Source organism: Ornithodoros turicata, chromosome 5 (genome assembly GCF_037126465.1).
Source record: "Ornithodoros turicata isolate Travis chromosome 5, ASM3712646v1, whole genome shotgun sequence".
Taxonomy (NCBI): Eukaryota; Metazoa; Arthropoda; class Arachnida; order Ixodida; family Argasidae; genus Ornithodoros; species Ornithodoros turicata.
In genome coordinates, this window is record NC_088205.1 from 79,693,600 (window position 1) to 79,720,176 (window position 26,577).

General features: G+C 46.2%; 1 protein-coding gene, 1 long non-coding RNA gene and 1 other non-coding gene across 4 annotated transcripts in view; all 3 read left to right on the forward strand.

Moving 5' to 3' along the window:
- The window catches only part of LOC135394933 (endothelin-converting enzyme 1-like), a 123,665-nt gene that overhangs the window by 4,332 nt on the left and 92,756 nt on the right, over positions 1-26,577 (forward strand). The gene's annotated exons all lie outside the window — the stretch shown is intronic.
- Positions 2,827-4,510, forward strand: LOC135394934 (uncharacterized). The gene is made up of 3 exons (XR_010422981.1): positions 2,827-2,885; positions 3,404-3,516; positions 4,140-4,510. It is a non-coding gene; the product is annotated as an uncharacterized LOC135394934 (long non-coding RNA).
- Positions 15,405-15,477, forward strand: Trnar-acg (transfer RNA arginine (anticodon ACG)). The gene has a single exon. It is a non-coding gene; the product is annotated as a tRNA-Arg (tRNA).

Here is a 26,577-nt window from a genome sequence, read left to right on the forward strand (position 1 = left end):
CGTGACGACGGGATTACGTAGCTTTATCTGGACTGATACGCTCAGGTAACGCTTTACGTGCTTCGGCGATGTAAAGACGTAAGCATACCAAGGTGTTCACGGGCGCTGCTCCGAGCGCTTGCATTCGCTTCGGTTTCAAGGGCTGCTCGGAGAGAGATGCTAACGATATTATAAAGTTCATCCTGTCGCATTGGGCCTTTCAGTTTACTCGGTGCAGACTTGTACGTATCTTGGGTACGTACTCAAAATACACTATTTTAAATACTTTTTCCGGCATTTTGGTACTCTACTCAATACTTTTTGCGACAAGTATTTTTAATGTATTTAAAATACTTTTTTCGGTATTTGCTACTCAGTACTCAAAATACTTTCCTTCCTCGTCAAGCCATATCCAGCACGTTTTCCGCCGTGCCGAGATTTTCAGCTCAATGGAATTTAACCCCCTTTTTCTTCTTTTTCTTTTTTTCGGGAATTCGCGAATCTGTCATTTATCCTCTTGTACAATAGGCTGGTCGCAAGCCTGGCCTTGCTTGTCAATAGCCAACTTCGTCCGAAAACCGTTCCTATTCATATTGCCAGGTGAATCACCAGGGGATTAGGTACAAGATAATCCCGGCATTTATTTCCTTGGTCATCAAAGCAATAAACACGTGCCAGAGGTTGAAAGACCCGAACCGACAAACAGGAAGGATTACGAAGTTTTGGGTCGGAACATATCAACAAAGTTTACTTGGGTTCACCAAAGTTCACCAAGCATTACTTGACTCCAAGACGTTGCAAATGAAAGATATGCATGGCTGATGAAGTTTATTCCTTTCATTTGTAAGGCCACGTTCAGAATACGCGTTTCACTTACTGCTAATACTAAAGTACTTTAAAGAGTATCTTAAATACTTCTTAGAGTATTTAGTGCTCTACTCAAATTACTTTCAGTTTTGAGTATTTTGTACTCTATTTTAAATACTTTTTCCGTAGAGTATTTAGTATCTTATTTTAAATACTTTTGCGCAGTATTTTGTACAAGTCTGACTCGGTGTAGTTAGTACTGCGGCAAAGAGATATCACCATTTCTTTTCCTGAGACTGCGGCTTGTCTGGACACGTAGAACTTGTTTACGCGCGCGTCAGAACGAATGTATACCTCGAAATAAAATGCACAATCGCGCGCGGAAAACTGCCAACGGCGAACTTAGACTAACGTGGTTATAAAAACGCAAACACCGAACTTGAACTAACGTAATAATAAACTAACCAGCATGCGCAACATGCTTTGTCCGCCCTGCTAAAAGCCTAACGGCTCCTAAATTTTGACTGCCGTTCGCTCAAACCGACTTGGATATAGACATCGGAAATCCGCGAGTCTGAGTGGATAAATAATGGTGTCGTGTTTTTAAAAATGGCATTGACGGCAATCGAGCATTCAGCCTGATATTCCTTGTTTCGAAATCGGGGATTTTGCAACCGGGAATATCGAGGCGCAAATACCCTCAGGTGAGAAAGAGTATCCCGCTACCCGTCCAGTGGTAGCCCCCTTTGGTTATGCGTAGTTGGAACTTGCAAAATTAATATTATATTGCATTATTTTTGGTTTTCGGTAAGCGCAAAAACAAGATATAAACAAGGTAACACCACCTCAAAGTGATGTGACCTGTTGCGTGTGTGTACGTTTCATCCTGGGTACAGGTCCCGACAAAAGTTTACGGAACACGCGAGAGGTGTATTTTCTCCTCGGTAGACACCCTAGCGGCAAGCAGAAGCTGGCGAAATCAGGCCAGTTCACTGCCTCAGAGGGGTGGACGACTGCGCTCTTAGCGACACACAGCGGTAGTTTCGGTATGATTACTGTTGTATGTGCCCGCGAAGTAAGTTGGATTTTACTGTTGTGGTCGCCAACAACACGTGATTCAACGATTGTTGAGACAGTGAGCTCGCTGCTATCATCGTGATAACAAGGATGAATCATGGTGGCAACACTTTATGGTGTATTGCTTTTATTGGAAAGCTATGATATGTAGACAAGAGAAAGAAAGATATCTTGTAAACAGTTGCTTTATTATGGACGACGCGTGACGAGCTGATAAACAATTGACGCTGGCATTGATAATTGATTGATTGATAAACAACTGACGGTAGTCACGAGTTGTTGACGAGCACAACAGTTAAATCCAACTTACTTCGCGGGCACGTGCAACAGTAATCATACCGAAACTACCGCTGTGTGTCGCTAAGAGCGCTGTCGTCCAGAAAAAATACACCGCTCGCGTGTTCCGTAAACTTTTGTCGGGACCTGTACAACCGTACTACATGCGCATTAAAAAAAAGAAAAAAGACATTTAACGCAAGGGCATGCCACTGCCACACTCCCTTCCGGGAGTGATATGTGGCAAGGATGTATTCCCCAAAAAGGAGTTAATGTACGCCCCTTTTGTTTGTACGCCTATCGAGAAAATGTCACGAAATGCACTGCAGAGAGCACGTTGAATATCTTCGCTATTTGACGAGCGCTCGGAACTTCTTTTATTTATTTATTTATTTATTTATACTTCAGGTAACATATCCCGGGTAGTACAATGTACTGAAAGTCTAGTGCAATGGGGGTGGACGGGTATGTGGAAGGCCTTGGCAAGACGCATACCGTCCACCCCCGCTGCACTCGACTTTCAGTACATTGTGCTGCCTGAGATGTTTATTCTGCCTTGACCAGTCTCGATGTTTCCTGGCGAAAGGGCGGAGGCCAAAAAAACTTTCTTTATCTTCGTACTTCTGTTTACCCCCACCGAGTTTTTTCCACTCTGTTTGTGCACGAAAAACAGCCATCAACGTCACCGGGGTCTTACTTCTTATCGACGATCGTCTGCTACTCGAAATGTCAGCTGATAAGCCAAGGTCGCGTAGCCTTTCGTGTTCCTTGAGATCTATGATTGCATGCAAGCATATGCACCGCACTGCCGTGCACAATGATATATTTGTCTACCAAATGACACGGTGCATACTTGTCTTGCGTTACTTTTTTGTTGTGCCAGGAACAATTATTGCTCTTTACAACGTGTCTTTTCTCCCGTTCTGCGTTTTATTAAAATCCGGAACTGAATGAAAATTTTAATACTTATACTTTTATACTTTGAAAGTATACTTTTCCTTTACATTTTTATGATACTTTTTATACTTTGAAAGTTACTTTGTACTGGGCAGGAAGCTTTTCTGAATGACCTACACACCATGCCGAAACTCACAAATAGAAATGCGCCGATACAAAGCCAGAGGAGGTTCGGAAAAAATGTTGGGTCCTACTCGTGACGTCATCACGCGGGGGGGGGGGGGGGGGGGGAGAAAATGAGTTTTTTGGGGGGGCAGGGGCGGTGTTAAAATGATTAATAAACCTTCCTATTTCGTTCGCTTTATAGGTTACTGCACATACTGCGGAGGTCCATTTTAATTTTTTCGCGAAATTGCTTCTAAAAGTGATTCGCAAGAAATGTTGGAAGCACCGTTAGATATCAAGCACATATCACTTCAGGTGAGAAAGCTGTATGAATTAAGTGTTCGCATCTTGTTACTTGTGAAGGGTTTCCATCAACGTAGTACATAGCATGCGATCGAGTACTATACAAAACTGGGCTCGTATGCAGTACTGAATGTCGAAAATGTTTTCGTGCCAAGGATTATATTTTAATATTCTGCGAAGTCTCTTTGATTGAATAGTACTGAATATTTGACGACTCTAAATATTCGGAACCGAAATTTGTCATTTTGGGTGTACACACTCGAAACGGGATTTATAGTTGCACACGTAAAAACGAAACGTTATTGAGATTTTTTTTTCTTTTTTTTCTTTTTTGGAGGTTCGTTAGATTTTGGAAGAATTTATTTTGGTGCGTTTCTATTTAATTTTTTGTGCGTTTGTAAATTCATAAACAAAAATAAATTAATTACAATCATTTAATGAATTGCACCCTATACCAAATCGAAACTGTAAAACATAAACGATCCGGCGGAAAGAGAGAGACTCGTAAGTTGTACAGTACTTGATGCAGCGTTTCATATAGCCACCCTATCTCCTATCTAAATACTTTCATCTAACGGAGCCCATTTTAGAAGAACTATGGAACTAGAGCATGCAGGTGTCTTTCATTCTTGCAGAGAGCGACTCGACGACGCGTTTGCTTTTCTTATCCCGTTATCTCATATGGAACGAGGAGCGCCTTGATGAGGTCCCTGGATTTATTATTCCTGCGGCTTATCGAAGTGGGAAGGACTGTCTCCGTCGGGCAATGACGGTTGCTATATGTGGACGAGCTCGCTCGAAAAGGCCATCCCGTATTAAGTGTTCTTCCTTAGCCTTTCCTGCACCGAGTTCAAGGTTTCCTGCTTCGTTGTGTCAGTCCATAAATATACGCAGAAAGATGCGAGAGAAAGTTTGGAAGGAAAAATATTCGACGTTAGATGGAAAATAAAATTAGCTGGGGGCTTCCTTCGAGCCTAAGGATTGAAGAGATGAAGATTTCGTTTCAAGAAAATCGGTGTCGAGATCTTTATTTATCTGCTTTTTTTTAGGAAGGCGGGGGTAAAAAAATTGAAAGTTTAGAGCTTCTAAAATGTACCAAAATACGGAAAGTACCCACCGGTTCTTCCGTTCGGTTTCGTTTCGTGACTGCCTTTCATTTTTCATCCCATTCTGTCTTTATCGCATCACCATCACCATCATCTTTCGTGCAAGATTATATATATATTTGGAAATGCCGATGAATTACTCCGCGCTACCAGGTTCTGATATTTACGGCTGTCCTTTCTTTCACATCGTGCATCGCGGTGTACCTGAGCAACTTGTACCCCAAGCAGCACAACATATTTGCCCAATATTGCTCCAAAATTGGACCGATATTTGGCCAGTATTGCCAATATTGGACCAATATCGGGCCAATATGTTGTGCTGCTTGGGACCGGGCCATATACCAGTGACGTCCCAAGCGGCGGCACCCTTGTAACGTGGCACAACAGAACCAAACGTAGGGGGAAGGTTCACCAGGGGGGGGGGGAAGTGGTGAGGGTGAAAGAGGGATGAGAGAGATGATGGTGGCACAGGAGAGGGAGGGGTATGCGAACATCCTTCAGTACTCTTCATTGGGTACCACGGTAACCGCCAGGATTATTAGCGAAGTTAACCCATCAACCAACTCAGAAAGCCGACTTGGCAAGACATATGAGCATGTTTTCTTCTCATATCATCGTGATCTATACTATGCGTCACCTATTGTGTCATCCATCATGCACGTTTACTGAAAGCTATAATGTGCCTCCGCTGAAATAGATTAGCGATAAGCTAGTAAAAAGAGGAAAAAAAAACAAACGTTTGACACACGTCGCCCTGCTATTTAGAAGTTGCACGTCCACACCGATAAGTGTCTATATACCCCTGTTGATGTCACGACATATGCACGCGGCATAGGCCCGGGCAAACGGGGCATGGTATTCCGGGCAGCGTAAACAACGATCCTGCTTTTCGAAATGCCCGATTTTTGAAAAACGGCCAAGCTTTGATAGGAGCAAGCAGTCAAATAAATAAGAGAGCACTTCACCCGAGAATTAATCTCGTCCGCTCTGTTTTGTGCGCTCTCTTATACAAGCATCGTGCCCGGCGAACTCTTGGAGCTGCCACTCGGCGCCATAGAGTGTCACACGTAACGAGAAACATGTTTACAGCGCGATGTCGGAATGCTGTGCGAACCTCTCTCCGAAGGTCGATGGTCAGAGTAATATTGTTGGTCGGGAGCGTCTCTCTTTTTCAAGGTCGGCGGCTGGCTGCCACGCTCCCGCTCGATAGAGTTGCTGCGTGTGCGTCTCTCATCGAACATGCTGCTTTCCCTCCTCATGGGTACAGTTCGGCTGGCTTTCTCGAAAGGGTGTACCTCGAAATAAAGCGATCGAAATCCCCGTTTGCAAAATAAACTGCTGTCAATAGATGTTATCTAACTATAAACTGCACAGTCGCGCGCGCGGGAAACTGCCAACAGCGAACTTGGACTAATGCAGACACCGAACGTGGACTAACGTAATAATAAACTAACCAACGTGCTGTCCTGTCGTGTCCGCCCTGCTAAGCCTAACGGCCGCTAAAATGTGACTTTCGTTTCTCTAAAAGGACTCGGACAAACATCGAAAAAAAGAAAAAAAACGTGAACTTGAGTGGTTAAATAGTAATGTCGTGTTTTTAGAACACGGCTTATCATCTTACGAAGCAATCGAGCATTATCCTTGATTTTCATTGTTTCGAGAACGGGAATTTCGAGATCGGGGATTTTGACAGCCGGGAATATTGAGTTGCCCCCTCTCGAAATTACCTTCAAAGGATGATGACAGTACGTTCCAACAGTATTTATTTTGTATAGTGTCTGCGTTAAATGACCCCCATGTGGTGCGGAGACGACAGAGACACAAACAAACAAACAACCACTGAATGTCCTGTGTCGTCCTTGTTGTCCTTTTGCCTCCGGGTTGGTGTCTGTCGATAAATAACATTCGACGGTGGGAATAATAACTCGCTGGTGGGAGCCAAGGTGGTGCTGAAGACTGGAAGGTAGTGGGTTCGAATCCTACCATGGGGAGGTGCTGTCTGGACTTTTCCGGCGGACATTCCGAAAATTCCTCGTAAAGTCGGCCCAGGACACGTACTAGCCCACTCTGTCCCCTCACTCCTTCCTGCTGTTCCCCTTTCCATCTGTCCACAGCTGTACGTCGCTCATAGCCACAGGTGCTTCGCGGCGCTGAAAAGGAATACCAGGCGTCGGTAATCAGAGTAAACGAGGGAGAAAACAAACAACGAAAGTCAGTGCGCGCGCAAACGTAAACAACAACAACAACAACTGAGCGAGGGAGGGAAAAAAACTGTTGTGAGCGGAGACCGCAAGACAAGTTCTCGGGCGCTGAAAGTCACGGGTTTCGCGAAGCCAAAGTAATTGTTGTAATCATGGTGGGGACCAAAGATGATATTTCCAGGAACTTGTTGTCTCGAGTTAGGTTGCTTAATCGCTGCAATTTCCCAAGAATCCCACGCTTTTCTGGCAAGTCTAGTGCCATGCAATCAACTCTTTCTTTCGAAGACGTGTTCGTAAACACGCACTTTGCAATCTCTGGTACGTACTTTAGAAGCAGCATGCGTGAAAACGACGGGAAATAATGTTCTGAACAGATGTACATATACGTCCCCCAATGTCGAGCTGCCACTACGAAATTCAATATCTAGCTAAAGATGGCTATTTACGAAGCCTTTATTATTATTATTATTATTATTATTATTATTTATTATTATATCCTCGAGCGACCCACCAATGTCAAGAGGAGGGAAAGGGCGCAGAAAAAGAATAAAGACGACGCAGGACAACGTCCTGTTTCGAGAAAGATGAGGCTGGTTCCTCATTATGGGGTTTGTTTGAAGGTGTACCTTGAGCTTGTGGCATAGATACAGGAAAAGGACGACAGCTCATTAGTCACTATTAGACACTGTATTACCCTATCCGATATCTTTGCGATTTCCTGTCTTTGAGAAATTTGCTTCCCATTCCTCCTGTTTTTGTTAAAGTCGTGTTGCATGGTTATGAGCTGTGTCCGTCGTCCGTTTCTCGCGTTTATGTCTCAAGCTATGTCCTCCGTCGTCCTTGTTGTCCTTTTTGTCGCCGGGTCGGTGTCCCTGTCAAAGTCAAGTAGGACGAAAGTTCTTTAAGAAACGGCCGGAAGGAAAATTTCCACCGACTGACATGCGCAAATAACACAAAGGGATTCTGGCGTACGATGACGCTCGGAGGCGTTCGAAGACACCTTCCCAAACAATGGTCCTGCGTCATTGCCATATTGATGGCTCTCCATTGTTGACTGTCCGTTGTTTATTGTTTGTGAGTCGCCCAACTTCGGAGGGATGATCAGATTCCCCGTTCTTTCTCCACCTGTTTCTTCTGCATAGCCCCGTTTTTCACCCCTCTCTCTGTCATTCTCCTGCTTTCTGCGAAGAATTATCGAAAGTTACCCAAATGATTTTCTTAATTTGTTTCAAATATTTATTTCAAAGCGCGCAAGTTCAGCGTTAAAAAAAAAAAAGAAAAGAAAAAGCGGCAAAACTTTTATTCGTCTGTGTGGTTTACCCCAAACACGAGGCAATGTCTTCAACAAAACTTTCATGTCTGACGATGCCGTACTTCCCAGCGGACGCTCTACCGTTGACGGTTCATGGCTCAGTCGCAACGGGAAATCCCTTCTCGATATCGCGCGTTCTTGCCACGCAATGAACTTCCGACAAACTTCCGAAACAAGTGGTGTTAGCACGTTCAACAGACACCAACAAGCAACGGAGATGATATATTCCCCCGACATTTCGTCATCCGCGTATTTCGCTGCGTGTGTGTGTGTGCGCCAGAAACGTGTTTTTGCACGTGACTAAGGCACGCCATATCAAAGTACTCGCTATCCATATCGGATCCGAAACTTGGCCCTGACCAAAAGTCACACTGCAAGATCCCATAGCTGTCAGACAATCCGCACAAATACAGCGATACCAGCTCTTATACTCTCATCTTCCCAAAACCGCATTGTGCCAGACGATTCCAACGCGGCGGTGCGGCGTCGTCTGCGTCTCTGTAGCGTCCGCGCATGCGCCGAGCCCTCCATCTCCTCCTCTCTCTCTCGTCTGCTACATGAAAGCGAGCGAGCGCGCACTCCGCTCCAGAATCGAGCGATCTGTCGGCTGTGCTGGATTTACGCGTTTTTCTGCTTCCACGACGTCATACACTATGCCTTGTTTACCGAGCGCCCAACTCCGGCTCGGCCATTTCTGCGACAACACCAATTTCCGACGTGATGCCTGCGAGGTCTTCTCTGGTGTGCTCGAAGTCGTCGTGCCCAACGCGAACCCTTCGGCGACGTTGCAAAGTGTGTTCGTCCGGGTCTACAAAACGACGCACGAGCACTTCGCAGTGTTGTACCCCGTACGGGCACTGGTGACCGCCTGCAAGGCGTTGACCAGCATCAATCTGAAGTCGTGCACACTGGATCAGCCTTCTCCGGGACAGTTCCGAGTGTCTCAGAGGTCCCTCGACGGCGTCTCCCTGGCGTTCAGGTCCCCCGATGACGGCGGGCTTCCAGTCGAAGACTGGATGGCAGCGTTTGGTGCGCGAACAAAGCCGATTCCGCGCAAGAACTCGCCCATGACCCTTCCAGTCCTGCTGGAAAGGGTTGAGGAAGAACCAGTCAGTTGAAGGAGATCGTGGCAAAAATTGTGTGATTTGTTCCACGGAAGCCTCGTGACTTCTACAGATTTACGAGCAGTCAGCGCGAAACTTGAGGTTGCCAATTTACCACCACCACCAACAACAACCTCTCGTGCCTGGTGAAGTTCCTGAAATGCTGCCCAGTGCCTCTAGGACTAACGATCCAAGTGTCAACCCTCCCTGCAAGCATTTAGTCCACGCGAGCCCAAAAGTCAACGACTTGGGTCGTCGGACCGACATTCCAACGACCTGACGCCTCTCGCGCTATCATCCTGGATCTGTTGGCTGCGTTGTTGTTTTCGACAAAGCCGGGATTGTGAGCGATGCTAGTGGAAAGAAAGACCTTGGTCCAACAGCTCCGTCCTTTCTTCAGTACATAGACTTTGTTCTAGTCACACTAGGAGGACCTCAAAGTTCATAACATTGTATAATACGGTCACTTTCATAGTCACGCATGTATGTCGTCACCGGGTCAGCCAAATGGTGACGCGGCGCGTGTTTGTTTTCGTCGGTGCAGATCTCGCAGCTGTGGCCATGAAACGGTTCTGCCGCTTTTCTAGGTCGTTATTTTTCTGACGAGCGTGGGTCGAACTGTGCAAGGCGAACGCGTTGCATTCCTGAGTATCTTGTTCTTTGGAAAACACTGTATATATAATTGTATCTCGTCGCTAGAAAGTCCGATGTGATGTGTTCGGGGTCTGTGTTGTTGCTTATAGGGGGGTTGTTTCGGAATAAATAATTTATTCTGCGATACATATAGACTCGTATGTTTCGTGAGTTGTGTTTGAGAGTGCATTGGTATGCGGCGCAATGGTTTGAGTACAGTCTGCACATTCCGTTTCTTGGTAGTGCGAATGTCTCATCCAAGCTTCCCCAGAAAATATTCAATTTCTGTCATGTCAGACAGGCGTCTATTTTCCGCACTTTTCCTCCCTGGGGCTTTTTTTTCTTTTCTTCTGTTTTCTAGGGAGGTTAAACTTCAACAGCTTTCTTGGATACCACACTTTTGACGTCGTTGCGCCTCTTTGATGACGTACTGTCATCCCCCCCCCCCCACACACAAAATGAGTTGAACAAACAACGCAGTTCTTATGTACTCCATGCGACATACTTGTCCGAAATCTTCAGTCGGTGGTCCAACAGCGCGTATTGGTTTTGTCGCCTTTGAAGGGGCTGTACGGATACTCAGATTGAAGGTGGGCTGTATGCCACACGATTCTATTACTTAGGAGTTAATGTTGCAGGACCTGGCGATTTCAAACAGAACATACCACGAGAACTCTATACTATACAAGCACGTCGCAAGCAGTACTGATCCGCGTTGCGTGTGATAGCCCGGCACTGTACCAGAGCTTCTCCTGTAAAAGCCCCCTTAAAATTTATTACAGGTTACTGCGTGTACTGTAAAACATAACCTTGCGTGAATGCTATTTCTGCCGGTGCCTGTCTCGCTGAAACATATACCGAGGGATCTCTGATCCCCCCCCCCCCCCTGGTCTCGGTAGCAGAACCATTTTGTTGTGCACCTGTACACGAACGCTAACTTGCCTGTTCGATCTCGCCCCTGACAGGCGACGAAAAAACTCGCGCTGGATTCATTCTCAGCAACGCTGAACACGAAAAACCCATACAAGACCCCAGAAAAACCTAGACAAGAGATGCCTTGCATAACTTTGTGTCCCCCATCTCTCAACATCATTATACCTAGCCCTAGTAGTTTTTCCACGAAAAAAACCCAAATCATCATCATCACATCATTATACCGTGCGTTAACTCTATTCGCAAATTTCTCGCACTCTTTTTTGTTTTTAAGCGACACAAGTCCTGCTTCGCTTTGGCTTCTTTCTTTCTGGCGCATTTTTCGCGGACACACACACACAAAAAAAAGAAAAAAGAATAACAATGGGGGAGGTAGAGCCTTCCACAGTTGAGCGCCCAAGACGTTGTTGTAACGTTATAGCCCCCTCTTTGGGTCTCCATAATTTGGCGTGCGACGCTTACGCTCCGGCGTCTTTTTTTTTTTCTCTCCGACAGAGAAGCAATTCTGTCGAGAGACCCGGGGAAACCCACTTACAAGCTCCTTTACGTTGAAGCTGTCCGCTCGAAAGGAAGAAGATATGATGACGTGGGTCCCTCTGTTCGCGAAACGCTTATTTTTTTCCGCTTCGTTCCGGGCTCCTCATTTGGCTCGTCATCGTTTTGAAGCGGAGAGGCGAAAATCGCTTACATAATGGAAACATCATCCCCGCGCGATCTGCTAGCGGGGAACGACGGTTTGACGTCAACGGTGATGCCGGTGGAATTGTTTTGCTTATATAGACTTCGGCAGCTTGGAATCTGAATTAATAAAATGCGAGTTTGGAGATACGCGATATCTATAGGATCTGAGAGAGTTTCGGAACTGGATATTGGACTGTTATCGTGCGAGGACGGATGAAATTCTGAAATTCTAGCGAAAAATTTTTTGAAGCAGAATATGATACATTTGTTTAATGAAAAAAAAAGAAAAGAAAACATAATAGTTCAGTTTCGGGAAAAAATATACCCATACAGTTCATTTATTTAACATATTGTTCATCGACTACGAGAAATACATAAATTCTCGAGCCTGAATTATTTCCGTAAAGCTAAAGCAAGCAATCAAAGCAAAACCGTATTACTTTTAAACTTGTAGCGTAACAGTTCCTGCCTGAACTCTTTCGGTCCAGCGAGCGCCGCATCATTATATATATATATATATATATATTGTATATCACCTGAACTTTCATAGGCGCACATTGTCAGGGTTTGAGTCAGCGCCTCCCGCATTCTCTATGGCGGCGATAAAGAGCGTGTTTTTCTTCCCGAGATCCATTACCGTGCCTGGCTTTTTCTGGGTAAACATAAAGATAGCGCTAGGTAACAAACAACATTGTTGTTCGGTGGATGAGGAGGTACCACCAAAGAAAATCTGTTATGGACACTGACACTTGTGTGACTTCAGCTGACAGTGGAAGAGAATTATTGTTTGTCGAATTGTTCACGGGACAGGCACAAGTCCACTTGATTGATTCCGTTGGTCAATATATCCTTTCTCTACTTGAAGATGAACTCTTCTCTCAAGTTAGGGAAATGCATCTGTTTCTAGTGCGATATTCAAAACGTTTCTTTCTTTCTTCTTTTTCTTTCTTTTTTCTTTTTTTTTATGTGTGTAAACTGGCTCATGTACGCTGTCGCGCAGGAGGGTTTCATCGCACATTTCATCATCATTTACCTGAAATTCTGACGGACTCACTCTCATGGTGATAAGACGATGATTAACGCACGTTGTGTACGGCAGCCGATAAGATAAGGCTGTCCGTACATGAGAAGTGCAACTGTATTTTTCTTTTCCTTTCTGACTACTGGTTTGGCGTTGTGGATCATTGAAAGCAGTAGTACAGCCTCACATATCTCCATCGTAAATATGTGCAGCGTCGGTTTTTACCGGAAAATGTCGGACTTTCTGGGATGGCTCACAATTGCTATTCGGTATCTCCAATCGTGCTTCGAGTACCGTATTTTCACGCGTATTAGCCGCGGCTTATGCGCGATTTTTTTTTCTCACGGGCGCCCTGCGGCTTATCCACCGGTGCGTCTTATCTGATGACTATTTTTTCCTGGTGTTTTCCCCATACGCCGATTTTAACGAAAGGGCCGACAGTGCCTCTGGAACAGCACTGCCCTGCAGATGCACGAACAGTGCGTAACAGGGACGGGTCCACATTCGAGTAGATTGATCTTCCTGGTGCATTCCCCCAAGCAGCTTTAAGGAAAGTGGTGACAGTGATTCACGTCTTCTGGAAGATCACTGACCCATCAGTCCACGAAAAAACCCCCCACAAGGGCACAATCCTATCTTGGTAGTTCTCCAGAACTGACCTCCTCTGTTGTACACTGTGCCAATCCCGGAGTATGGACCACAGGGTTTATGGCCTTCTCTATGGTCTCCTTTGTCGCACAAATCAGTCGTCTCGTATTGTCCGCGGCTTATCTGCGGGTGCGGCTTATCTGCCAGAAAATTTTCAAAACGTCCCAAAAAACGCGTCCTGCGGCTTATCTGCGGTGCGGCTTATATGCGTGAAATTACGGTAACCTCGTCGTTATCTGTGACACGGACCATCGAGTGAAAATGAAGAGTGGGATATCACCGCTGTATATGCTTCCCGTATCACCATTCCGCCGCGAGCAAATAGACGATACATAGTCACGTGTCATTTTGAACCGTATTTGGGTCGCTCGACACGTGTCTCCGCAGATCACCGACAACGCCACTGTCAGGAAGCGCCGTGCGAAGGCATACATACCTACCTCGATAAGTAACCAGTAGATATATAGTGCATTGACTTCGGAGGCTCGTTTGTGTGCCGAGAACTGGAATGGAAAGCTGTACAGAGATAGATTGACGATAAAACCGCAGGTGATATATACAGGGTGTTCAAAATTCAGCTTTCACTAGCACTTTATAAATAGGCGAACAAAAGAAAACTGGTGCTACTTTTTTCTGTTCCTTGAGTAAGAAACAGGTGCTACATAATTAGCAGCACCTGTTTCTTACACAAGTAGCGTAAAGTTATCATCGGGTTTCCTGTCATCGCTGTGGTTGCGTAGCGCTCGTGAAAGCTTAATTTTGAACACCCTGTAGAGTAGAAGTATCCGCCTTCCTTCCCCCCCCCTCCATTTTTTTTTTAAATCTTGGTCTTGTCTACTCAGAGATGCGCGCGCAGATCAAACTGGAAAGGATCACTAAAATTTGGCCGACAAATAAGTAGAAATTAAAGAAAAAAAACTGAGGAGGACGCTGGGAAGACGGGTTCTTTCTGGGTGTTGAATTTTTTCTTTGCCTTCTTATTTTCGCCCCTGAAGTCGGCCCAGGACGCATACTGACCCCCACTCCTTTCTCCTGTCCTCTTTACATCTGTCCACGGCTGTATACGCTGCTCATAGCCGCAGTTGCTTCGCGGCGCTAACACGAAAAATTAAAAAAATCTTATTCTCTCCCTGTCGTTTTCCTTTTTTTTTTCTGCGATATTAAAAGACGTGCGAGAGTGATAAAATAAATTGCCTCCAACTACTTAACGACGACTCCAAGTCACAGAATTCGTTACGGGGTAATTACTCGGGATGTTCACATAGTCCCTTAATGACCTCAAAATGAACGGTGCTCGAGATAATGAGAGAGAGACAACGCACGGAAAATTCTCATTATTGAATTATCGCAGTAATTACCGCCTCATTATCGCCCTAACGAATCGGTGCTCTCAGGTTTGGAGAAGTTGCGGAATCCACTTTATTTCAGCTCCTGCAGTCGGTCGAAGCTATAGGACCTGCTCGTGCATGTGCTGGCGCTGGCTATTGAAGACGACAATGTTTTTCCGCCCTCACCCAACACGATCTACAGGGTGTTACCCTATAAAAGTCTACCCGTGCCGCCATGCCGTATTCGCCAATTACTCAATGCAGGTGGCACATTGTGCGATCTTCATATAAAGCTCATAAGGACATTTGATCTTGGTAAATTTCAAAGTGATTGAGTGCCGCAGCACGAAGTTACAACTCAAAACGTGCAATTCCCATAGTCAAAACAAACAAGATGGCGGCGTTGAGAAGAGCACTTGACATGCTGTTCCCCACACGACAACGTGTCGCATATCCTGCCAGCCGGATGGAGCTGCAGTTTTCATTTCGTTTTCGTGTAACTGTCGTATTTTGCTCAGAAGTAAGCAACGTGAGGAACGAAAAATGCCGACGCATACTCAGCAGACGACACCCAAAAGGGATGTCGTCTGCTAACTGAGAGGCGCCATCTTGGCTGTTTTGACTACGGGAATCTCACGTTTCGCGCTATAACTTTGCGTTACGGTGCTCAATCACATCGATATTTACCATGATGGAATGTCCTTATGAGTTTTATACGTAGGCAACATATTGTGCCGCCTGCATTGAGTAATTGGCGAGCACGGCATGCCGGCGCGGGTAGACTTTTATAGGGTAACACCCTGTACATTAAGAGGTGGCCTCGATACATCACAGAAATTGATCAATTACTCAGCATCAAACATAGTAACCATATCCCCATTGGCTAAAAGTGCAAATAATTACAATAATTATAATTAGTAGTGGGTAGCACGGCGGGCTTGTGGCGCAACGGATAACGCGTCTGACTACGGATCAAAAGATTCCAGGTTCGAATCCTGGCAAGCTCGTTCTTATTTTTCAGTGGACATATTCCTCTATGCTGTTTTTGCTTCATCTTGCTGGATGTTTCTTTTTTTTTTTTTTTTTCAATCCTGGTGTTTGTGTTACGTTGTGATAAGACAGCCACATCAAATAAATCGGGCGGCTGACTTATCGTGTTCTCGGAACCACTGCTAAAACTATAACTTAAAGCTAGTTAATTCCTCATACCTGTTTACCTTTCGTAGTTAAGCCAACGCGTATACCAAACGAGCAATTGGAACGTAGGCGTCATGTCAACGTAAACACGCGCTTGCGTTATGATCTCGTCATCAAAAAAAGTCGTAATCCATGGCCTCCCTGAACGTTGAAGACAGATGTTTTCCGCCGTCAAGAACGTCGTCGACGACGCTCGGATATGCCGTAATAACGTTACGCCGTGTCAGCAGCTGCAGAAATATGACTGAGTTTGTGAAACTGTGATGAAACGTGCGATCGTCCATGGAAGGTTGCGGCAATGCGTGAGTCGCGTATAGCCCGAATAGGGTGCTCGTAGCACGGTAGGAGCTGGAACGAGAAAAACGATCTTTACACGATGGAAAGTAGTATAACTGTTCTGAGGTAGGGACGCAAACGGAGGAACATTAGACGAGCCACAGTAAGGTGCTGAAGAACATGGGCGACTTCCTCTTTCCTGTTTGTTTGTTTGTTTTTCTCTCTTTTTCTGGCTCTATTTTTCCACCCACAAACGCGTTTTGGAGTAGCCAGTTCTGACTGGGTCTGGACTAACCTCTCCATATTTTTTTCTTTCTTTTCCAATTCCAGCATGGACGATTGAAATATGGCAGTTAGAAATGTATAATGCAAAGTTCGTTGAATAAGTTGGTAACTCGTCACTCGTCAGAAAGCAGATATGGCAGAATAGCGTAACAGACCTCTCCCTGTTTGTAAACAAGTGACGTCATGGTGTTCGACAGCGCCACCAGTCTGATAGAGTTGAACCACGGGACTGTGGTTGAACTATATGCTCGAAGGTCACGGTCTCGAGGGCATTACGATGGCCCCTGAAAGGGACGCGACCTTCGGTCCCACTTTCGGCAGCGAATAAGTGCCCATTCGTGGAACCCAACCCTCCCCTTCCGGTTTGTTTCGGTTTCAGTCTGTCTACCAACGTCATGATGACGTTTCTCGAGTAGAGGTTTATTGATTAACGCACTCGCAGGTAATCGAGAGGGGCGTGGTTCAAATCGCTTCGCTGTCGATTGACAAATGTCGGCACAGTTCCCTGTGAAGTTGGCCCAGGACGTCCGTTTCCCCCTCCTCCCTGCGATAGTCGTGTGACGTTGCCCGCCTAAGCGTAGCCGACTACGGCAAGCAGTTTCGTCTTCACCACCACCTGTACGAAACCTTTACGATACGATATCTTTCGATAAGATCTTAATGTAAGAACGCACAACTCACAATAAAGTTGTTGTCGTTAAGGGCGTGAACGTACAACCATATCTAGCATTTGAAAGGGCGGTGTGTTGAACGGGCTCATTCTAAAATGAATAGAAAGTAGGCAGTATCGGGAGAAAACTATATCAACTGCATACTCAGCAACTCCGGTGTTTTTTTTTCCTTTGTAGTGTTACCAAACCATGTTACGCAACTTGTTGTTTGTGACATCGTATTACTTTTTCCTGTGTTAATCCATTTCCTGTGTTGTTTGTTTCGTTTTCTGTTTCGTTTTTTTTTCTATCTGTTCTGTTATCGTTTTCATTGCAGTTATGTTTTCTCCATGTAATGCCGCAAGGCCCTTGGAGCACCACAATAAATAAATAAATAATCTAATTCTTATCATATGCAAGCTCTGTCCAGCTGTTACAGACAATTCAACTGCATAATGTAAAACCCCGAGACTAGGGAACAGGAAGGGACAGACACAACACGAAGTCTCAAACAGCTCGAGCTGATCTGTGTTTGAGACTTCGTGTTGTGTCTGTCGCAGTGTTGTACGTAGCGCCGTTACTAGTAGCGGCGCTACTGTATCCGTTACTTTTTTCGGTAGCGGAGTAGAGATCGCGCTACTTTTTAAAACTGGTAACGAAAGAAGTACTTCCGCTACAAATTTGCGGTAGCGCAATCTTTGAGCGCTACCGCTACTTTCCGAGCTGGGGTTCGCAACAACTCGACTTCGACCTATGATCAAACCTCCACGCTGCCTGCCTTCGATCAAGCTGCCCGATATCACAACTCATTCTGGGAGACCGGGCAAATAGCCGAAAGGAGGGCACAGAGGCCGTTATCTTACAAAGAGGATATGCCCTCCACGTGTTCCCTATTTGGGATGAACCTTCTTGAAGATTTGGTGCATTGTGGGAGTTGTCTGCAAACTGACGTCACTCCATTCTGGAGCCGTCCTCGCTAGCTATGAGTCATGACATTCCACATGACATTGCGCCACGTACGCTCAGGTGCTTGACAGTTGCAATTTCTTGTCCGCTGCAATGGAGGGACCATGGCCTGCTTCAGTACAAAACAGTAGCGTGGTGTTGCGCCTCGGTGGGAAAGCTTTATCTGTGCGTCAAGGAAGTCAACGTACAATTTGAAAAAGCACACCGTGGTATGTTTACTAAAAGCTCGTTCCGGGCAATCCGAGTTCTTTTTGTGACAAAGCTGTTGAGCCTTTTATTGGTAGACTTGCTTTGTGCTTTATTTGCTTTAGAGGAAGAGAAAAAGATATGCAGGATACCGAGTAGGCTTTAGTAAATCTGTAAAAAAAACGGTTTTCAAAATTTTAGCCTTCAGGCAACCTACGTGTAGCCTCCATTGGACGTCGATTTATTATTTTGAGATAGTTTTATTTTATTATTTTAAGACGGGTTTGAAGTACGTCATCAACGACACTGTTTGTTTCTTTCCTAAAAAGTAGCGCATGAAGTATCGCGTTACTTTTTACGGGTAACGGTAGCGGTATTCCGCTACTTTTAAGTACGTGTAACGATATCGGGATTTCGTTACTTTTTGCTCAGGTAGCGCGTATCAGTATTGCGCTACCTTTTTCGGGTAGCGGGTACAACACTGGTCTGTCGCTTCGTGTTCCCTAGTCTCGGGGTTTTACATTATGCATCATCATCACCAGCTCGCTTGCTTCCTAGCCATTTTTTTTTTCAATTCAACTGCGCCTGCTTTCACTACAGATGCCATTTTGTGCAGCCTGTATGCACTCACGCGAAAAGGCAGCGCACGACTTCATATATACATATAACAAACCAGACGTATATACAGAAAGCCTCCCACCGATTCCCTTTCTGCAGTCGACAGACGCAAGAACAGCTCCGTATCTCGCAGCTGCGTCCGTCATATTTATAGCTTCACATTTGTCCTCGGCAGAATTTCTCATGTACACTGCTCGCGCATGAATGGAACGTAATCTATAATCGATTGCGCGCTGAACATTATCGGTGGGTTTATCTTCGTTCGGATCAATACGAACGATGTCGGAACAGGCCCGCGGGGCTCTTGACCTCGGCCATGGAACTGCACCTTAACAGAGACTGTCATCGATCGGATACATGAAACAATGCTGAGCGGCAGCATATAGTTTTTGGAGGTGGACGTATGTCACGGTTGGCTTCCCTGTGGGACGTATGGTGGAACCCAGCTGAACGGATATTGTCAGGAAACGGAGCTTCGCACTACGTAGCACAGGTTGCTTCGCGACGCTAATATGGAATTTAAAAAAAAATTTAACGGTATTCACCGATCACTAGTTTTGTGTTCCATTAAAGAAATCGCGAGTTTTAGGAGGACGTACAAGTTTTCACGATAAGCTTACCGAAAACATGATATACCAATCGCCTGATTCCTTCTGAGTCTCTGACGTCACGCTGCTGCTATCTGATTGACTGACAGCGATTTGGAGTCGGAGAGCGTTGCTTGGTATTCTAAATTGGCCTCCCTCAAAGACCCAGTGCAGAAAACATAAATATACCGCGAATGAATATTACGCGCTTCCATGAAGTTTTGAAAGTTCCCGCAAAAGTTAGTTTCGGATTCCTGAAGAGGCAGCCACGTCATCGAGAGCTGCGGCATCTCTCTCCCACGTGGAGGAAGGGATGAGATCGAGAGCCGTGTGACGTCATCGGCAGCGTTCCGGTTTCGATTTTACACTTGCCTGTGTAGCATAGTTTCAGAATTCGGGAATAGCTGTGACGTTGAGGTGTCAAGGTAGCCCCAAAAGTGGCGTGTGCAGAGCCTCCACATTGGCTCCCTGGGGTAACGTGACCTCCCTTACTGGGCCTCAAGAGCCCTAAAACTCATCACCTTGTTCTTACGTCATTCGCCGCGCGCTTTTATCTTCTCTCGAATAACCTTAGGGAGCCGAGCCTCCGTTCCTCACTTCCGCCATGGTCTCCTAGCAACAGCGCGCGCACAGTCTCAGTCCCCGCTCTCCGGCAAACGTTGGAAGCGTGTACAGCTTGGGTCAAAAGTTTACGAAACACGGCATTGACGTATTTCTTCATCGGAGCGTGGCAGTTCCATCATCACTAGCACCCACCACACCTGCAGACGGCAGCTGGACATTATGCTATGACGTCACACAAGAGAGATAGAGAGAAGTCTTGTATCGCAGCAGACCCTGCTATAGACCTCTCCCTGTTTGTAAATAAATGATGACATATATAGTGTACGACAGCGCCACCAATTTGGTAGAGTTGAAGTACCCTCGAAAACCACGGTCTTGAGGGGATTACGATGGTCCCTGAAGGGGATGCGACCTTCGATCCTACTTTTCTTTCAGTAGGAGGCAGCGAACAAGTGTCCATTCGTGGAACCCAGCCCTCCCCTTCCGATCTGTTTCTGTTTCAGTCTGTCTACCAGGGCCATGATGACGTTTCTCGGGTAGAGGTCTATTGAAAACCTGCCTGTCCATCGACTGTGGGGAATACATTGATCTGTTGCGTGTCACACGGGTCACCACGCCTGGTCGATACTAGTAGAAATAGCGGCGATCTTCCGGTACAAGGAGTCGATTTTTTACACTTCGCTGTATGTTTCTACAGAAAAGGATGCAAACTATCGTCGGAATCAGTTTATAAATTTCGCGTATTACTTAACGAACTAATTCATCTTCTAGTCGACTCACCAAATAGTGCCGATTTTTGCGATGCCGGCCATTAAACGAATCCAGTGGGCTCGGAACCTGAGCATCAGCTACATCAATATAGGCCAAAGAAACTCGGATTTATAGGATACTCGACGTCGGCCCCCTCGCCTTCTCTGCATGGACATATAAAGTCGTCACGGCGTCGTCAGCCAATCCCCGCGGATTATTTGAAACACCTAAACCAAAGCCCGTGCTCGTTTCCTCGGAGTATATATAACCGGTGCCATAAGGGTTCGAGTAGCGACCTCAATTATTGCAGAAGGTGGTGGTGGTGGTGATGGTGAAAGGGCTTGCCGTTGTCGGCCTCACGTATGTGGGCAACGTCACGACTGACGCCTTGGGGAAATGTGCGTCCTGGGCCGACTTCTAGGGGAACTTGCAGAAGGTCTGTAGTAGCGGACCAGTGTGCTACCAATACGGGGGATGCGGGGGCAACTTGTTGGCATGGTACAAGTTGCTCAGACATGTCCTCCTCCACATCGGGGGCAGCACGGGGTTCAGACTTCCGCGCACGTTGAAGGGCCATCAGGTGGGGGCATAATAAACACACGTGTCGACCACTGGTGCGTCGGTCATGGTCATACTGGTCCCGTGACCAGTATATTGCACGCCTACGAAGATTGGTTTTTGACGCGGAGCTCAGCACAACTTCGAAACGATACGCGGACGAACTGTCGTCGGGAGAAGTTTGTTTTGCCACTTTCGGAATATGTAAATTGAATGAATGAAGAACTGAGGTGCCAGACATTACGTTTACGAGGGATCTTGAGTCTTGAAAGTGCGAGCTCCCACTCAAGTATGGGAGTTCGTGATGCTATACATGATATTAGTCATGCCTATAGACTATGGCATAGCGTTCTTGTTGACGAGTCTCCGTGTTGACGGTACAACACTAGCGTAAAAAAGGGTGCTGTTGACACATCGCCAAGAATGAGTGCGCAGAATGCCATTCTTTCTTCTTCTTTTTTTTTTTTTTGGAAACGGGGGCTGCACGCAAGAGTGAATATGCCAGTGTGACACCTTCATTTCGTTTAAACTTACGCGAGTGGACAAGTATGCGACAAAAAGTGAACGGAATGCAACAGCACGGAACGCCCCCATGGCAGCGCGTATTCTTTATCATCCAGGGACAGCAGCGACCGCTTCGCTGCTTTGCTCCGTTTAGATGGACGCGCGATGAAGCCTTTCACTCAACAGCCTCGAACCGTGACAAAAAAAAAAGGACGTCAAACGGGGATGTCGAAAAACAGTGAAAGACCACAGAGTACACAGTACACTGAGTGCTTGGGCGCTTACACAAGACCCTGACCAGTCACGTGGATGAGCGTATGCAGTAGCGGCTCATAGGTGGGGGTGGTATAGCTGCCGCGACTTTGTGTACAAGGGCCGTTCAAGGTTGCCAGGTACTTTTGTTCCTTTAAATACAATGGAAAAATCGGGAAGCACCAAATTACGTCAGTCAGTTAGCGTGCGCATCTGGACACCGCGCCCCTAGCTTCCAGCGTAGTTCAACTCTACCAAATTGGTGGCGCTGTCGAACGATATGACGCGATTTGTTTACAAACAGCGAGAGGTCTGTAGTGCGGCAGGAGAAATGCTGCAGCGCCACCACACAGCGTAATGTCACGTGGAAAGTCTTAACAGCCAATACGGAAGCAGAGTGAGCATAATGGGTTACATTATCTCGCGGAGGAGCGAGCGTGACCTCTCTGTGACCAGCCAAACACTTGAGACACCATATCTGCGTAATATGTTGAGTGCTGACGGACCAGATTTCTCTTCCTTGAACCAGTGGCTATAGAGAGCAATTACATACTCCCTATTTTACTCCCTTGACCCTGAAATTTACTCCCTTAGCATTGCAAATATGTAATCCCTAAGCAATCAAAGAGTGGGAGTTGGTAATGCAGTAAGAGACGAAGACAGAAAGTTAAAAGATTACGTTACAAAAACAACGTTACCATTATGAACCTGTACCAAGTCCCTCTATACAGTCCTTTGATTGAATTCATTTCCAATACAATACCAAGGTGTTCTACGCGCGAACTGCAGGCGGTTTGTCCACTTCATGTTTTAACCTTCTGTCTTCCTCTCTTGCTGCACTATCATTATGAGTCCCTAGGGCTTCCCATGGCAAACACGTCACGACAACTCAGTTCGATAGACCTACCCATGTTTGTAAACAAGTGACGTCATAGTGTTCGACAGCGCCACCAATTTGGTAGACTTGAACTACGCCCGAAGCCAGGAACGAACAAGGTCGCGCCCAAAAGCCACGGTTTTGAGTGGATTACGATGGTCCCTTAAAGAGACGCGACCTTCGGTCCTAGTTTTCCTTCAGTAGCAGGCAGCGAACAAGTGCCCATTCGTGGAAACCAGCCCTCCCCTTGCGATTTGTTTCGGTTTCAGTCTGTCTACCAACGTCATGATGACGTTGATGTCTCGGGTAGAAGTCTGTTGCTGTTCATTTAGTCCCGAAAGGGACTAATAGATGTGGCGATGTATCCAAAAAGTAACTTTTTTTTATAGTGTAGACAACGCCATATATCGTCACGTTAGACGTGGGTTCGATATGTCGACTCTTTTGTTTTATCCGGCTGTGACATCGTCTCGACGCTTTCAGTACATGTAGAAGGGAGTCCAAGGGACATCGCACGGTGAGGGCCGTTGATGATAGGTTGTCTGCTCTGGCTCTCGATATGCATGCGCTCTAATGACTAGTTATCGCAACGGTGGTCAACCATGATAAAAGTTCCCCGCTTTTGGCTGTCCCCTTGATGCGGGCTACTTTATTCTTAAGGAAATCACTGCATTACACGGTTGACGCCGCACCGCATTCATTTACAGAAAGTTACGCGCGCTAAAGTACACCCCGCTAAATAGTTGCGGTGGATGTTATATATGGCGAGGCGTTAGATGGGGTTTTTGCGCTGAAGTCCGTGGTTCTTGACTCACAGCATATTTTTTCTCCTCCAGTGAACGAGAACGTTCCTACGTGAAAAGAAAAGCATTTCTGGTAGTTTGGTGAAAATGCGGGCTGTCACACTTTGCAGCTTTTCTGGGCCGTCCACAGGAGCTTTCAGACGTATATCCTCGCGAAGTCGACCCAAAATTCTCGAAACCCTCTCTCTTACCCTTTCTCCCTCGGAGTAGCATGCCAAATTCCAGGAAACAGAGACTGCTGGTTATAAAGACGAGCACGCAGACAAGCAAAAATGTTGGACGTTTTTATTATTATTATTATTTTCTCTCGATCTGATCTGATAACGATCTGGTAACGACAATATCATTGTGTCCGCTTGTGTTGTATACAACACACAGTAACACGTCAGCGTGTTGACCAGTGTCGCACGTTTTGCTGTTCAGAGTCCCCCTTTTGTTTGTTTATTTTCACACCAGTTCTTCTAACGTTCACCTAAAATGAGCCCAGCATCGCTATAATTTGCGTCACCTCTTCCATGGTGAATCCACGCGACCAAAAATAGAATTTACGCGTTGCTTTCCTTTTCGATAGGAAATACCTATTTCTTTTGATTTCTGCTCCCGTGGAAGTGACGGCCCGGAGTAATTTACATTCAATATTCGTTCGAAGACGAGAAAAAGCGTCGAAAGGATGCGCTCCAGATATAGCGATGGCGGTTTTTCCTTCCTTCCTTCCTCTTTGATCAGGGGCGGAAAGCGTGTTTCATTGCTTTTCCGGAAATGCGACTCTCTCGTGTTTTCCAGCACCAACAACACTCCCCCTTTTGTTGCGTTAGATCCACCTTAGATGGCATGTCATTTCTGCGCCTTTAGATAACTGATGACTTCGCCCGAGCGTGGGTAACGAAGAAAAAGGGACTAACGCACAAGAGCTCGTGGCCCACTCTTCCTTCTTAGGCTTCCTTCAGGCCGGATTTCGTGCACCAGCTCGTCTGCGTTTATGCTATTCTATCAGATCAGGAATTATCACTGGTCATCGTTTGTTATAGATGACTCCTGTCACTCGTGCCATGCCATATATTTTCCTTTTGTAAAACAATCTATTCTTTCGTTTTTTCTCGGTTTCCCTGCACTGCCTTCGTATTTGATAGATGACGCCTCTGCCAGATTTAAATACCGAGAATAGTTATTAGTATCTGTTGTTATTAGTAGTAGTAATTAGAAGGTAATTAAGGAGGAAGTCCAGTTTAACTCGACGCAGAGGGGTTGTTTGATGGGTTTTGATCCGCTTACCGATCCCAACGTCCTAATCCGCAGGTTTCGCACAAATTGTGCGCTGAAATTTCGGGGAACGTTGTGTGGCCCTCTGGTGGTAAAATTAATCCAGGGACCGGCAGTCCCGGTGTAGGTTATTCACAATACATAGTTGTTTCGTGGCGTAAAACTGGTGCCTACACTGGTGTACAGTGCTCTATACACATAAACGTTCTTGTTCCTAAAGCAGCATGTCACATTTCACAATGTTATTTGCTTTCTTGCTTCGCTGCTGCCCCGTAATGAATTGCTGGAGTTATAGACTATCGATAACGGCGATTCCACTTTTACGTGTCATTCACCAGGCGAAGCTCTCGAACTTCTCTTCTGTCCCCGGTCGCGTGTCAACACGTTTGGCTGACTTCACACGCTTGGAAGACTCCATGGTTATCGTGGGACACACCTCCAATTTATCGATATATCACGATGGTCCCCGTAACGAGATAAAAAGTCTAAAGGACGAGGAGGACAATCGATCTCTGCACGACGGTTGCGGCAAGCAGGCGTATTGTGTCAGGCTCCGGTGACGGGCAGACGTCAAGCGGCTTCTATCTCTGGCAGCGGCGAAAAGGGTGTACGGTTCGTCTGACTGCATAACACTCGCTAGTGCAAGCAGGAGGCAGATATCGCTGAAGTCCTTGTTGTGGAGCACAGCGTACCTTTCCTAAGCAGCACAATGTACTGAATGTTCGAGTGCGTGGGAGCCTTATCAGTGTGGTGCTTCATTTCGCAGATCTGCCTATAAGAAAAACAAAACAAAACGATACACATCAAGAACCCTGATCTATTCATCCACACGTATGCACTCGCACTTTCAGTAAATAGTGTTGCTTGGGTTGGCACAATACGAGATTAGATTGGATTAAAAGCTTGGGGACGATATTAATAGCAATTCGTTGCTTTACGTCGCGAGGCAGCTGTGATCATCCCAAGCGGCATAACATCTTGGCCCAATATTGGCGATACTGGCCCAATCTTGGTCCAATGTTGGGCCGACATTGCCAATATTGGTCCAGTATTGGTCCAAGATTTTATGCTGCTTGGGACGATATGCTGCGGAACATTTTCATGATTGTGTACATGCGCTCTTTGTTGCACAACGTTTTTTTTTAACGACTATACCGGCTGTGACTAGAGAATACTGCATCGATTCGTTGCCATGTTGAAGAACTGTTATAGGTGGTGGGCTCGAGTCCCGCCACTGCGAACGTCCGACGGATGTCGTCACAATGTCCATTAAAGTTGGTCCGGGACGCGTACGTGCTAGCCCCTGCTCTGTATCGCAATTCTTCCCGTTGTTTTTCTTTCCATCTGACCACGTCATTGCGCCGCTTATATAGTTACAGCTGCTTCGCGGCGCTATAACACGGAATAAAACAAAAGCGTGCCGTGCGCAGAGATTTCGAGGTGGTGGTGGTGGTAGGGCTTGCCGTTGTCGGCCTCACGTATGTGGGCAACGTCACGACTCACGCCCTGGGGGAATGTGCGTCCTGGGCCGACTTCTAAGGGAACTGTGCCGACATATGTCTGAAAGCGTCTGAGCAAAACCCAGGAAAAAACCCAGACAGCACTGCCGGCACCGGGATTCGAACCCGGGTACCTCCCAGTCTCGACGTGACATGGCCAGCACGCTAACCACTGAGCCACGGGAGCTGAGCCGCGGGAGATTTCGAGAAATGCCACGAGTCGACCACTCTAGGCAGCCATATATACCTGGCTCGCGGAGCAATAGCTTTTTTTT